Source organism: Cetorhinus maximus, chromosome 3 (assembly GCF_964194155.1).
Source record: "Cetorhinus maximus chromosome 3, sCetMax3.hap1.1, whole genome shotgun sequence".
NCBI classification, from domain to species: Eukaryota; Metazoa; Chordata; class Chondrichthyes; order Lamniformes; family Cetorhinidae; genus Cetorhinus; species Cetorhinus maximus.
In genome coordinates, this window is record NC_135881.1 from 135,981,179 (window position 1) to 135,995,127 (window position 13,949).

The window sequence follows — 13,949 nt, forward strand, 5'->3', positions numbered from 1 at the left end:
GCCAGGATTTTTAAGATGATGGAGTTCCCCTTCTCATGATATGAAGAGTCAGTGGCAAACGTATCCCCACTGATACTGGCTGCTCTACAGTCATTCAACACTGCAATCTTGAATGGAGATGGGACTTCTGCTCCTCACTCGTGAACAAGTCCTACCTCAGAGAGCTTCTGGCCAATCTGATTGGCTGGTAGCTCTTGAGTCACAGTAGAGCCAGAAACTGCAGTGGACAGGATTGGGACTGCAATCAGTTCCCAAAGTCTAAGGCTGGAATTTTCTGTCGAGTGTCATGGCAGGCGTGAGTGGACAATATGGCGAAGGCCAAAAATCGGTTTCACGCCGTCATGAAACCAGCTTGCGACCGTCCGCTCCACCTGAGAATGGTGGGCCATGTTTCCTGCCGCCGGACATCAGGAATATCATTTTAATATATTTGCATTTAATTATAAGCCCTGACCTCCGGAAACATTCCTCCATGCTGGGTCATCCAGGAATCACACCGACGTGTTTCACAACAGCATTTAAAAAATGTGCACCTAGCAAGCTGAACTTCGAGGGGAACTTGCAGGTGAGTGCACACTAATGTCACGCAGTGCTCGTGAGAGTTGCCTGTTCAACTTCGAGGAAGAGGCACCGCACATTCAGGCAAAGGCACAGGCAAGTCACTTTTTCCCGGCTGGCTGACAGTGCGGTAACGGGGCAAGGGCTGCATTGCGGTTGGGGCGAGTTGGTGGGGAGGGCAAGGCAGCACGGTCTGATGGTAGTGCACAAGCACATGTGGGTGGCGGGGGAGGGAAGTGGCCATGCCTTAGGGAAACTTTATATAAAGTGAGCATTCTTCCGCAGCTCAGACAGTTCAGGCACAGCTACATTGACATGCTTGGAATTGTCCTTTTAACTATCTGCCCACTTGAGCAACGCAGAAAAATGAAAGTGTCACCAAATACTCCTAAACTTTGCACTCCTCGGCACAGACTGCAAATTAATGAGTATTTTAATGGACTGCAGAACAGTTGAACGACTGGGCACATTGTACAATCTCCTTGCGAAAGGTTGGCCATGGAGCAGTCGCTGGTGGAGGCACTCACAGCCCCTTGCAATGTCTTCAATAAGTATTGGACCAATCTCTCTCATGGCTCAACCTAACAGCGCAGCCTTGCAGTGTGAGTTAGGAGAATGCCTGAGCTGAGAGCACAGCATGCGGTCCAGTGGGCAAAGCTTCCAATCGGTTGGGTGGAGTAGGGCGGAAGTGGGTGAGGTTTCGGGCAGCCATGCACTGCAATAAATTCTGGCCATCCAAGTGGTGGCCAGCACTCTCCAGGATGCGTTAGGGGGCCTTGAGACAGAGCCGCACATGTAACCATGAGAGGTCCTTAGGAGACCAATGCTAACTGTCTCTCTCTTTCATGCTGCAGGAGGAGTACAGCAGGAGCATGGAGCCTCATGACCTAGCTGTATGCCTCATGGCTTACAGGGAGCAGAGACGAAGGACAAGAGAGCGATAGAAGTGCCTGGCTGGGCAGAGGGAGGAGCAGTACTCTCAAGAAGAAGGGGTGGCTGGGGCTCTTGTGCATGCCGTTGAAGAGCCACAGCGAGTCATCGTGGGTCGGCGCCTAGCTAAGCTCAGGGTCTACAGATGGTGCTTGTCATTCACACAGACGACTGAGAAGCAGCATTGCCGAAGGCTGCACATATCTAGACAACTGGTGCAGGCTCGAAGGGCTGAATGGCCTACTCCTGCTCCTAGTTTCTATGTTTCTATTGCAGCCAGGTTGTGAAGGCCATAGGTGATGACGATGCATGACATCCTCTATGGTCTGCATTGCAGCGTTCCACTCAGGCTTCCCACAGGTGCAGGGTGCCATCGACTGCCCTCACGTGGCGCTTAGACCTCCCTGGCAACAAGCATTCAACTACATCAATTGCAAGGGCTTCCACTCACTGAATGTTCATCTGGTGCGCGACGACCTCAAATGCATCCTGCAGGTTTGCGCACAATTCCCAGGGAGTGTCCATGACTCCTACATTCTCAGTAGGTCTCAGATCCCTGACATCTTTCAGGGTCCGCAGAGGCTGCAGGGTTGGCTCCTATGGGGCAAGGGCTACCTGGAGAGGGTGTGACTGATGACCCACCTGTGCGGGGGCCTCAGAGTGCAGCAGAAAGAAGGTACATGAGGCTCATGCTGCAACTCGCATTTTGGTGGAGCAAACCGTTGGGATGTTGAAAATGAGGTTCCAGTGCCTGGACTGGTTTGGTGGAACCCTGCAATGCAGTCCACAGAGGATGTCATGCATCATCGTCGCCTGCACCCTTCACAACCTGGCTGCAATAGAAACTAGGAACAGGGGTAGGCCATTTGGCCCTTTGAGCCTGCTCCACCATTCAATATGATCATGGCTGATCCTCTGTCTCAAAGCCTGCTTTCTCTCCATACCCCTTGATGCCCCTAATATCCAAAAAATTATCAATTTCTTTCTTGAATATACTCAGTGACCCGGCCTCTACAGCTTTCTGTGGTAGAGAATTCCACAGGTTCACCACCCTCTGAGTGAAGAAAATTTTCCTCATCTCAGTCCTAAATGGTCTGCCCCGTATCCTGAGACTGTGGCCCCTGGTTCTAGACTCCCCAACCGAGGGAAACATCCTCCCTGCATCCAATCTGTCTAGCACTGTTAGAATTTTATATGTTTCAATCAGATCCCCTCTCATTTTTCTAAACTCTAGTGAATATAGGCCCAGTCGAACCAATCTCTCCTCATACGACAGTCTTGCCATCCCCGGTATCAGGCTAGTGAACCTTTGCTGCAGTACTTCTATGGCAAGTATATCCTTTCTTAGGTAGGGAGACCAAAACTGCACGCAGGCGTGGTCTCACCAAGGCCTTGTATAACTGCAGTAAGACATCCTTACTTCTGAACTCAAATCTTTTTGCAGTGGAGGCCAACCTGATTGCCTTCCTAATTGCCTGCTGCACCTGCCTATTTATTTTCATTGATTGATTTACAAGGACAACCAGATCCCTTTGTACATCCACATTTTCCAATGTCACCATTTAAATAATACTGTCTTTCTGTTCCTCACACCTAAGTGTATAACTTCACATTAATTCACGTTATACTGCATCTGCCATGTGTTTATCCGAACACACAACTTGTCTAAATCGCCCTGAAGCCTCATTGTATCCTCCTCGCAACTCATAACCCCACCCAGTTTTGTGTCATCAGCAAACTTGGAAATATTGCATTTGGTTCCCTCATCCAAGTCATTTATATATATCGTGAATAGCTGAGGGCCAAGCGCTGATCCCTGTGATACACCACTACTCACCGCCTGCCACCCAGAAAAAGACCCATTTATTCCCACTCTCTGTTTCCGGTCTGTCAACCAATTCTCAATCCACACCTGAATCCCATGTGCTTTAATTTTGCCCACTAGCCTCTTATGTGGGACCTTATCGAAGGCCTTCTTGAAATCGAAATACACCACATCCACTGGCTCTCCCTTTTCTAGTCTACTAGCTACATGCTCAAAAAACTCCAGTAGATTAGTTAAGCATGATTTCCCTTTCATAAACCCATGCTGATTTTGTCTAATTCCGTTAATGCTTTCCAAGGGAAGAATTTTCCCGTCGGCGAGCGGGGGCGGTGACTGCTCGCTGACGCACAAAATGATGCGCGGTGACATCGGGCGGGTGTCCTGATGTCACTGCGCATCATTTAGATTGTCAGTTTGGTGGGCGTACAGCCACGTCGGCTGCGTGCCTGCCGAACTGTCAAAGGCCTATTAAGGCCATTAAGAAAGTAATTAAAGTTGTTAAGAATGCTGACCGTCCAACCTTAAGGCGAAGAGCCTAGGCAGCCTTTGCATTTTTCATAAAACCTCATCCACAGGCAGGATGAGGTTTCATGAAGGATTTATTAATTAAATAAAAAATTTTGAAAAAATTAATGGACATGTCCCAGCTTATGTGACAGTTTCACATGAGGGCACATGTCCTTAAATTTTTTTTTCACCTTTAATCAATTTGCCAGAACTTTAACTAATCTCCCTGACGTACCTTTGTGCCTCAGGAAGATTTCTGCGATCTCTTGTGCGCATGCGCGAAAGAGCACAGGCCCCGATGCAGGGAATCCCCCCAGCTTGCACGCTCGCTCCCACCTGTACCAGCACAACCCCCCTGGCGGAGGGACAATTCAGCCCCACGTCTTTTATAATAGACTCTAGCATGTTCCCCACTACTGATGTTAGGCTAACTGGTCTTTAATTCTCTGTTTTTCCCCTTGCTCCTTTTTTAAATAGTGGGGTTACATTTGTCATCCTCCAATCTGTAGGAACTGCTCCAGATTCTATAGAATTTTGGAAGATGACCACCAATGCATCCAATATTTCCAACGGCTCTGACTCTCAGCTCCTACTCTTTTTAAATCTCCGCCTTGTCTCTCAGCTCCCACTTTTAAAAAAATCTCTGCTCTGAATCTCAGCTCCTGATCTTTTTGAATCTCTGCTCTGACTCTTAACTCCCGCTCTTTTTAAATCTCTGCTCTGACTCTCAGCTCCTGCTCTTTGAAATCACCTCTCTGACTCTTAGCTCCTGTTCTTTTTAACTCTCCGCTCTGCCTCTCAGCTCCTGCTCTTTTTAAGTCTCTGCTCTGCCTCTCAGCTCCTGCTCTTTTTAAATCTCCAATCTGAATCTCAGCTCCCACTCTTTTAAAATCCCTGCCCTGACTCTCAGTTCCCACTCTTTTTAAATCTCCAACTTGACTCTCAGCTCCCACAGTTTTTCAGTCTCTCCTTTTAAATTTCCAATCTGACTCTCAGCTCCCTGCCCTTTTTAAGTCTCTGACTCAGCCCCTGCTCATTTTAAATCTCCACTCTGACTCTCAGTTCCCACTCTTTTTAAATCTCCAACTTGACTCTCAACTACCACAGTTTTTCAGTCTCTCCTTTTAAAGTTCCGATCTGACTCTCAGCTCCTGCCCTTTTTAAGTGTCTGCTCTGACTCTCAGCTCCTGCTCTTTTTAAATCTCTGCTCTGACTCTCAGCTACCGCTCTTTTTAAATCTCTGTTCTGACTCTCAGCTCCTGCTCTTTTTAAATCTCCGCTCTGACTCTCTGCTCCCGCTCTTTTTAAATCTCCGCTCTGACTCTCAGCTCCTGCTCTTTTTAAATCTCTGCTCTGACTCTCAGCTCCTGCTCTTTTTAAGTCTCTGCTCTGACTCTCAGCTCCTGCTCTTTTTAAATCTCTGCTCTGACTCTCAGCTACCGCTCTTTTTAAATCTCTGCTCTGACTCTCAGCTCCTGCTCTTTTTAAATCTCCACTCTGACTCTCTGCTCCCGCTCTTTTTAAATGTTCTATCTGACTCTCAGCTCCTGCTCTTTTTAAATCTCTGCCTTGTCTCTCAGCTCCCACTTTTTAAAAAATCTCTGCTCTGAATCTCAGCTCCTGATCTTTTGAAATCTCTGCTCCGACTCTTAACTCCCGCTCTTTTTAAATCTCTGCTCTGACTCTCAGCTCCTGCTCTTTGAAATCACCTCTCTGACTCTCAGCTCCCTCTCTTTTTTAAATCTCTGCTCTGACTCTCAGCTCCTGTTCTTTTTAAATCTCTGCTCTGACTCGCAGACCCTGCTCATTTTAAATCTCCGTTCTGTCTCTTTGCTCCCGCTATTTTTTTTAATGTCTACTCTGACTCTCAGCTCCCACTCTTTTTAAATCTCCGTTCTGACTCTCTGCTCCCGCTCTTTTTAAATCTCCGATCTGACTCTCAGCTCCTGCTCTTTTTAAATCTCTGCTCTGACTCTCAGCTCCTGCTCCCGCTCTTTTTAAATCTCTGCTCTGACTCTTAGCTCCTGCTCTTTTTAAATCTCTGCTCTGACTCTCAGCTCCTGTTCTTTTTAAATCACCGCGCTGACTCTCAGCTCCTGCTCTTTTTAAATCTCCGCTCTGACTCTCAGCTCCTGCTCCCGCTCTTTTTAAATCTCTGCTCTGACTCTCAGCTCCTGCTCTTTTTAAATTCCCGCTCTGACTCTCAGCTCCTGCTCTTTTTAAATCAGTGCTCTGACTCTCAGCTCCTGCTCCCGCTCTTTTTAAATCTCTGCTCTGACTCTCAGCTCCTGCTCCCGCTCTTTTTAAATCTCCGCTCTGACTCTCAGCTCCCGTTCTTTTTAAATCTCCTCTCTGACTCTCAGCTCCTGCTCTTTTTAAATCTCCGCTCTGACTCTCAGCTCCTGCTCTTTTTAAATCTCCGCTCTGACTCTAAATTCCAGCTCTTTTTAAATCTCTGCCCTTGACTCTCAGCTCCTCCTCCTATTAAATCTCTGCTCTGACTCTCAGCTCCCACTCTTTTTAATTCTCCAACTTGACTCTCAGCTCTAACAGTTTTTCAGTCTCCGCTCTGACTCTCAGCTCCCACTTTTAGAAAATCTCTGCCCTGATTTTCAGCTCTTGCTCTTTTTAAATCTCTGCTCTGACTCTCAGCTCCCACTCTTTTAAAATCTCTGCCCTGACTCTCAGATCCTACTCTTTTTAAATCTCCAACTTGACTCTCAGCTCCCACAGTTTTTCAGTCTCTCTTTTTAATTTCCGATCTGACTCTCAGCTCCTGCTCGTTTTAAATCTCCGCTCTGACACTCTGCTCCCACTTTTTAAAAAATCTCTGCTCTGAATCTCAGCTCCTGATCTTTTTAAATCTCTGCTCTGACTCTTAACTCCCGCTCTTTTTAAATCTCTGCTCTGACTCTCAGCTCCTGCTCTTTGAAATCACCTCTCTGCCTCTCAGCTCCTGCTCTTTTTAAATCTCCGCTCTGCCTCTCAGCTCCTGCTCTTTTTAAATCTCCAATCTGAATCTCAGCTCCCACTCTTTTAAAATCTCTGCCCTGACTCTGAGTTCCCACTCTTTTTAAATCTCCAACTTGACTCTCAGCTCCCACAGTTTTTCAGTCTCTCCTTTTAAATTTCCAATCTGACTCTCAGCTCCTGCCCTTTTTAAGTCTCTGCTCTGACTCTCAGCTCCTGCTCTTTTTAAATCTCCGCTCTGACTTTCTGCTCCCGCTCTTTTTAAATGTTCTACCTGACTCTCAGCTCCCGCTCTTTTTAAATCTCCGATCTGACTCTCAGCTCCTGCTCTTTTTAAATCTCCCCTCTGACTCTCAGCTCCTGCTCTTTTTAAATCTCCGCTCTGACTTTCTGCTCCCGCTCTTGTTAAATGTTCTATTTGACTCTCAGCTCCTGCTCTATTTAAATCTCTGCTCTGACTCTCAGTTCCTGCTCTTTTTAAATCTCCGCTCTGCCTCTCAGCTCTTGCTCTTTTGAAATCTCCTCTCTGACTCTCAGCTCCTGTTCTTTTTAAATCTCCGCTCTGACTCTCTGCTCCCGCTCTTTTTAAATCTCCGATCTGACTCTCAGCTCCTGCTCTTTTTAAATCTCTGCTCTGACTCTCAGCTCCTGCTCTTTTTAAATCTTTTCCGTGACTCTCAGCTCCTGCTCTTTTTAAATCACCGCTCTGACTCTCAGCTCCTGCTCTCGCTCTTTTTAAATCTCTGCTCTGACTCTCAGCTCCTGTTCTTTTTGAATCACCGCACTGACTCTCAGCTCCTACTCTTTTTAAATCTCCGCTCTGAATCTCAGTTCCTGCTCTTTTTAAATCTCCGCTCTGACTCTTTGCTCCCGCTCTTTTAAAATCTCCACTCTGACTCTCTGCTCCCGCTTTTTAAAAATCTCCGCTCTGACTTTCTGGTCCCGCTCTTTTTAAATCTCCGCTCTGATGCAGGCTCCAAGAATCAATGGCCACGTCTATTGTACAGAGGCAGAAAGGGCCCTACATGTATCCATTTTCCAAGTGCATTGACATTGACATTCAAGGCACCATCCTTCCAGTCAGGACAGAAGTACAATGACTGGATATGTATAATTGTTGTAAATGCCACTGAAGGACAAGTAGCACAAGGCTGACTGTGGCTCCTAAGACTTGGACTTCTTGACCTTAATGAGCACCCACTGAGGGGAAAGATCAGCCACCTCTCGTCCTCCAGGATCATATCACATCCTGCAAAGGGTTGCCTTGCTATGCGATGTGCAGACTAAGGGAAAGTCAAGGGCGGGAGAATCCATAGCTGCCTTGTATATGGAGGAAGTTAAATCAATGGGAAGTAGCTTTGATTGCTCAATAGTATCAGTTCACGGAAACAAGGAGCTGAGAATACAGGCTGCAGTCAATGCTGCCTTCTTGGTAGCTTTAATGTGAATGAGGAGAAGGTCCTGTCAATGTTTGGCACAGTTCAGGGAAGATTGTCATCCTGAGGATCAAGAACCTGTGGGGCCCCAAGAAGACCCAGATGTTGACAAGGAGGGACCAAATCCATGAAGATGTTTGGTGCGACCAAGGGTCTACACAAGACACAGGTTATACATGGAGATAAACAAAAGAGAGTGCCAAAGACCCCTTCAGTTGTCTAAGGCTATGGTGGCTCATATTTGCCACATTCTCTGTGAGGATCTCACCCCACACGGACTGGGAGGGCATCCAATACCAGTTGCTCTTAAGGTTACCACTGCACTCAACTTTTTGACCAGCAGATCTTTCCAGGGCTACACTGAAGACCTCTGCGGAATCTCACAATTGGCGACACATAAATGCATAAGGGAGGTGATAGATGCCCTTTTCAGTAAAGTTCACCATTGTGTGCAGTTCAGCATGGATGAAAAAGCCAGGCTGCCAGAGCTGTGGGATTTGCTGTGATCTCAGACTTTCTGCAAGTGCAGGGTGCCATCGATTGCACACATGTGGTCTTGAGAGCTCCCTGGCAGTAGCCTGTGAATTCATTAATAGAAAAGGATTTCACTCTCTGAACATCTAGCTAATCTGTGATCACAGAAAGCAAATCATGCATGTTTGTGCTAGGTACCCAGGAAGCTCTCACAACTCTTACATATTGAGTCATTTGCAGGTGCCAGAGATCTTTGATCCTTGGCGCATGTAGGGTTGGCTCCTTGGTGATAACGGGAACTCCCTGACGTGGATAAAGACACCCATTTGTCATCCACAGGGGTGCATCTGAGGAGAGATACAATGCTGCACATTTAGCCACAAGGTCCTTAGTAGAACAGACTATTGGTCTGTTAAAGATGCGTTTCAGATGTTTGCACCGATCAGGCGGGGATCTCCAATACTCACCACAGAGGATATCCCACATCATCATTGTTTCCTGTGCCCTGTGCAACCTAGCACTGCAAAGGGGGAATATTTTGCCACAGGGAGACTTGAAGAAGCTACACATCTCATCTGACAAGGAGGATGTTGGGAAGGTTGAATTTGAAGAGGACGAGGATTCAGATGAGCCACATGAAGATGCAAATGCATGGGGCACAACACAGAAGACATGCCTGTGGCAACCTCACAGTTGCAAGATTCTAGGAGGAATAAGATGAAGACAAACTGATACAAGCGCAGTTCTTCTGACAATTCGATACAGGGGAGTTAATATGATCTTCATTGTCATCTTCAACATCTCACAAAAGGTCATCAATCTCAAAATGATAACAGAGGGATCATAAGTCACCTTCAACCCTAATGATGGGGGCATCCTTAGAAGACACAGTAGTCTTGGGTCATGTGGCTGCTGTGTAATGGATAAACACTTCACTAGCGCTCATCCTTCAGCAACTACACATAGTACAGTCCCTTCAACCATGGTGTGAAAAAGTCAGTGGCCATGGCAGCCTTCAAGAGGCAGAAATGCTATTGCACACATCGATGAATTCATACCAGTGTGACAGGAGCTTAGCAAGGCGGCTCTAAGAGGAAAAGCATCCGTCAATGGTTATCGTTTGACTGTCTGAAGATGGAGCTACATCGGGACAGTACCATCACTCAAACGCCAGCTCTCATGCATGATTAATGCATAGGCCACATCTTGATACTGAGTCCCAGGAGAGACCTGAGAGTTGTGTTAGCATTGTACTCACTGAGAGTGATTCAGCAGGACCATCGTGTGATTACTGACAAACACTCATTACCCTGCTTTCATCGTAAGCCTGCCAATTTTACGCCCTGCATTGCCTTTAAGAAAAAAAGATTCTATCTTTGGAGCAGGATGCACCATCCATGACTAAATGAGGAAGCTAAGGATAGTATCAAGTTGAAAGAAAAATAGTATGCTACTGCAAAGATTAGTGGTAAGTCAGAAGATTGGACAAATTTTAGAAACCAGTGAGGAATGACCAAAAAGTAAAAGAGAGGTTGAAATTAGGAGTATGAGAGAAAGCTAGCCAGGAATATAAAAACATGATAAGAGTTTCTACAAGTAGTTAAAAATGAAAAGAGTAAAGTGAGCACTGGCCCCTTAGAGGGTACAACTAGAAAATTAATAATGGGAAACAAGGAGACGGTTGAAGCATTGAACAGGTGTTTTGTGTCTGTCTTCACTGTGGAAGACACAAAAAGCATTCCAATAAATATTGAAAATCAAGAGGTAAAAGGGAGGGTGTCATGAAAATATAATAACTTTCAAAATATTATTGTGATTTAGTGTAAAAGTGGGTTAATAGTGGGTTAGTTTCTCTGTATGTGTGTGGGATTTAATTGACTTGAAGACAGCTGGTCTGGAGGCTTTGAGTTATCAAAAAGAAGCTAGGTTTGAAATGCTAAATACGTAAACATGGCTGATGTTTTAGAATGTGAGGTGTGAGGAACATTTGCATTTTTGATAAGTTAGGTTAGTTTGAATTTCAAAGAGATGGTATGATGTTACATCTAGCCAGAAGAAGCTAAGCCAAACAGTGCATTTATTTTTTTCCCAAAGGTTACTGATAAAATTAGTACTATGAAAGATTTATATTATTAGAAAAGTAAAGTTGCAAAAACATTTGGGAACAATGGAATTTGCATTAAAAAGGAGAAACAAAGGAGATGAAGCTATGTGTAAGAGGAGAAGGCATTCTAAGATCTAACACAAGTGTGAAAAGCCTCCAGTCTCTGTGCATCAAGTTGCTGTCTACAGGAACTGAAGCTGAGAAAACTCACTTTGAATATCACTATCCAGGGTATTGTGTTGCTTTGCCTGGGTCTGTTTAAATCTATTTGTTTTTACTGTTGCCTTAATGGAGATACAACGGAGTCAGATTAATTAGGAGTTTTAGGAGTTATTTTAATAGTAATTTGTCGACTTATGTATGTGCTTGAAATCTTTTCTTTTGTTAATAAATGTTTAAATTAGTTTTCTAAAAACCTCTAAAGTCACGGTAGTCTTACTACTTCTGAATTCAAGGCACTCATCTTGAAATAAAATACAAATAGCAAAACAGTTGTGATCAAATTTCCCTCGTGGATTTGATCCGCCTGGCACAATTCATCTGCCACATCACAACAGAGGGAGGAAATTAAAACTGTCACAATCACTTGGGAAAAACTACTTTGAAAACTATTAGAACTAAAGGCTGACGAGTCCCCTGGACCTGAAGGTCTGCATCCCAGGGTCTTGAAAGAAGTGGCCGCAGAGATAACCGATACATTGGGCAGAATTTTGCCCTTGATGGGCAGGTGGACCCCACTGGCTCAGCGGCAGGTGGGCAGCCAATCACCGCCACCGAAACGGGCCCCGCTGCCATTTTAAGTGGGCGGGCCAATTAAGGCTGAAAGGCTGGCAAATATAAAAAATAGAACAATAAAAAATTCATCAACATGTTCCCCTCATGTGAAAATGTCACACGGGATGGGACATGTTAATGAAATAAACAAAAACTTTATTAAATGTTTTTAAAACTGCTATCAAACCTCATCCCGCCACTGGATGAGGTTGGTAAAAAAATCACCTACCCGCCTGCCTCTTGGGACCGTGCGCCGAGCCGAAGTTTGCACGGGCCCCTCAAAATCGTCGACGATTGGCAAGTTAAGAGCCTTAACAAGGCCTTTAATTAATGGCGGGCATGCGTCCCACTGCATAGCGCGCCCGCCGACCAAAATATCGCGATGCCGCGTGCTGACGTCGGAACGCTCGCGCGATGTCAGCGTGCGACATTTTAAGCGCTGGCGTGCGGGCTCTGCCACCCGCACGCCAGCCAGAAGATTTTGCCCGTTGGTTCTAATCTTTCAAAACTGCCTAGATTCTGGAAAGGTCCCAGCGGATTGGAAAGTCACAAATATGACACCTCTATTCAAGAAAGGGGGGAGACAGAAAGCAGGAAACTATAGGCCAGTTAGCCTAACATCTGTCATAGGGAAAATTAAGGAAGTAATAGCAGGACATCTAGAAAATCATAATACAATCAGGCAGAGTCAGCATGGTTTTGTGAAAGAGAAATTGTGTTTGTCTAATTTATTAAGGTTCTTTGAGGAAGCAACAAGCAAGGTGGATGAAGGGGAACCTATAGATGTGGTGTACATGGATTTCCAAAAGGCATTCATTAAGGTGCCACATCAAAGGTTACTTCACAAAATAAGAGCTCATGGTGTAGGTGGTAACATGTGTAGGCACTAACATATTAGCGTGGACAGAGGATTGGTTAGCTAACAGAAAGCAGAGAGTAGGGATTAATGGGTTGTTTTCAGGTTTGCAAGCTGTAACTAGTGGAATGCTACAGGGATCAGGCCTCAACTATTTACGATCTTTATTAATGATTTTGATGAAGAGGCCAAATGTAAGATAGCTAAATTTGCTAATGACACTAAGAAAGGCCGGAAGGTAAGTTAGCAAGAGAACACGGGATTTAGATAGGTTAAGTGATTGAGCCAAGATTTGGCAGATGGAGTATAATGTGCGAAAATGTGAACTTACCCATTTTGGCAGAAAGGATAGAAAATCAGTATATTTAAATGGAGAGAGACCACAGAGCTCTATGGTACAGATGGATCTGGCTGTCCTGGTGCATGAATCACAAAAGATTAGTATGCAGGTACAGTAAGTGATTAGGAAGGCAAATTGAATGTAGGTATTTATTGCAAGGGGAATTGAGTATAAAAATGGGAGGTGTTGCTACAGCTGTACAGGGCCTTAGTGAGACCACATCTGGGGTAGTGCGTACAGTTTTGGTCTCCACACTTAAGAGAGGATATAATTGCATCAGAAGCGGTTCAGATAAAGTTCACTCGACTGATTCCTGGGATGAAGGGGTTAGCTTCTGAGGAAAGGTTGAGCAGGTTTTGCCTATACCCCTTAGATTTAGTTTAGAATAATGAGAGGTGATCTTATGGAAACATATAAGATCTTGGGGGGACTTGACAGGGTGGCTCCTGAGGGGATGTCTCCCCTTGTGGGGGAGTCTAGAACCAGGGACAGTTTAAAAATTAGAGATCTCCCAGTTAAGACTGAGATGAGGAGAATTTTATTCCCCAGAGAGCACAGTAGGCTGTGAAATTGAATATATTCAAGGCTAAGTTAGAAAGATTTTTGATCGACAAGGGAGTCAAAGGTTATGGGGGACATGCAGGAAAATGAGATTGAGGCCACAATTAGATCAACCACAATCTTATCGATTGGCTGAGCAGGCTCAGGGGGCCGAAAGGCCTACTTCTTGCTCCGAATTCTTGTGTTCTTGTGCAGGACTAATGAGGGTAATTAAGAGTCTGCAATTGCAGAGGGGAGCCTCATTCACCAGCAGTAAATTTTAATGGTCAGATTGTCATGGACATGATAGTATAAGGGAAGGAACAGGATTAATGTACACAGAGTCAGAAGTCTGAATATTGAATCATCATTATAATAAGACTGGTGTTACTGTTGTGCTGTTGTTAATTCATCTTTCCAACATTATTGGGCTCAGTAATGTTTTCAAATTTGTAACCATTTTCTAAATTATCAGTAGAAATGGACAGAAGAATCAAGGATGTTGATGTTAATTTTTTTTGCAACAATTTAGTTTCTACAGTTCAATCCTGCCTCTGAGTGAATAAAGGGGACTCAGTTTAAGAACAGATGAAGAAAAATAAGATTCTTTAGCATGTGGCATGGTAGATTATGAA

General features: G+C 45.0%; 1 protein-coding gene across 5 annotated transcripts in view; it reads left to right on the top strand.

Annotated features, from left to right (window-relative positions):
- The window catches only part of LOC144678926 (WAS/WASL-interacting protein family member 3-like), a 130,602-nt gene that overhangs the window by 42,630 nt on the left and 74,023 nt on the right, over positions 1–13,949 (top strand). The window contains exon 1 of one of the 5 annotated variants that reach the window (XM_078539025.1): positions 1,443–1,598. The exons of the other annotated variants lie outside the window; for them this stretch is intronic. The gene's annotated coding sequence lies outside the window, so the exon portion shown is untranslated. Of the gene's footprint in view, positions 1–1,442; positions 1,599–13,949 lie in introns of those variants that run through there. 5 annotated transcript variants of the gene reach the window in all.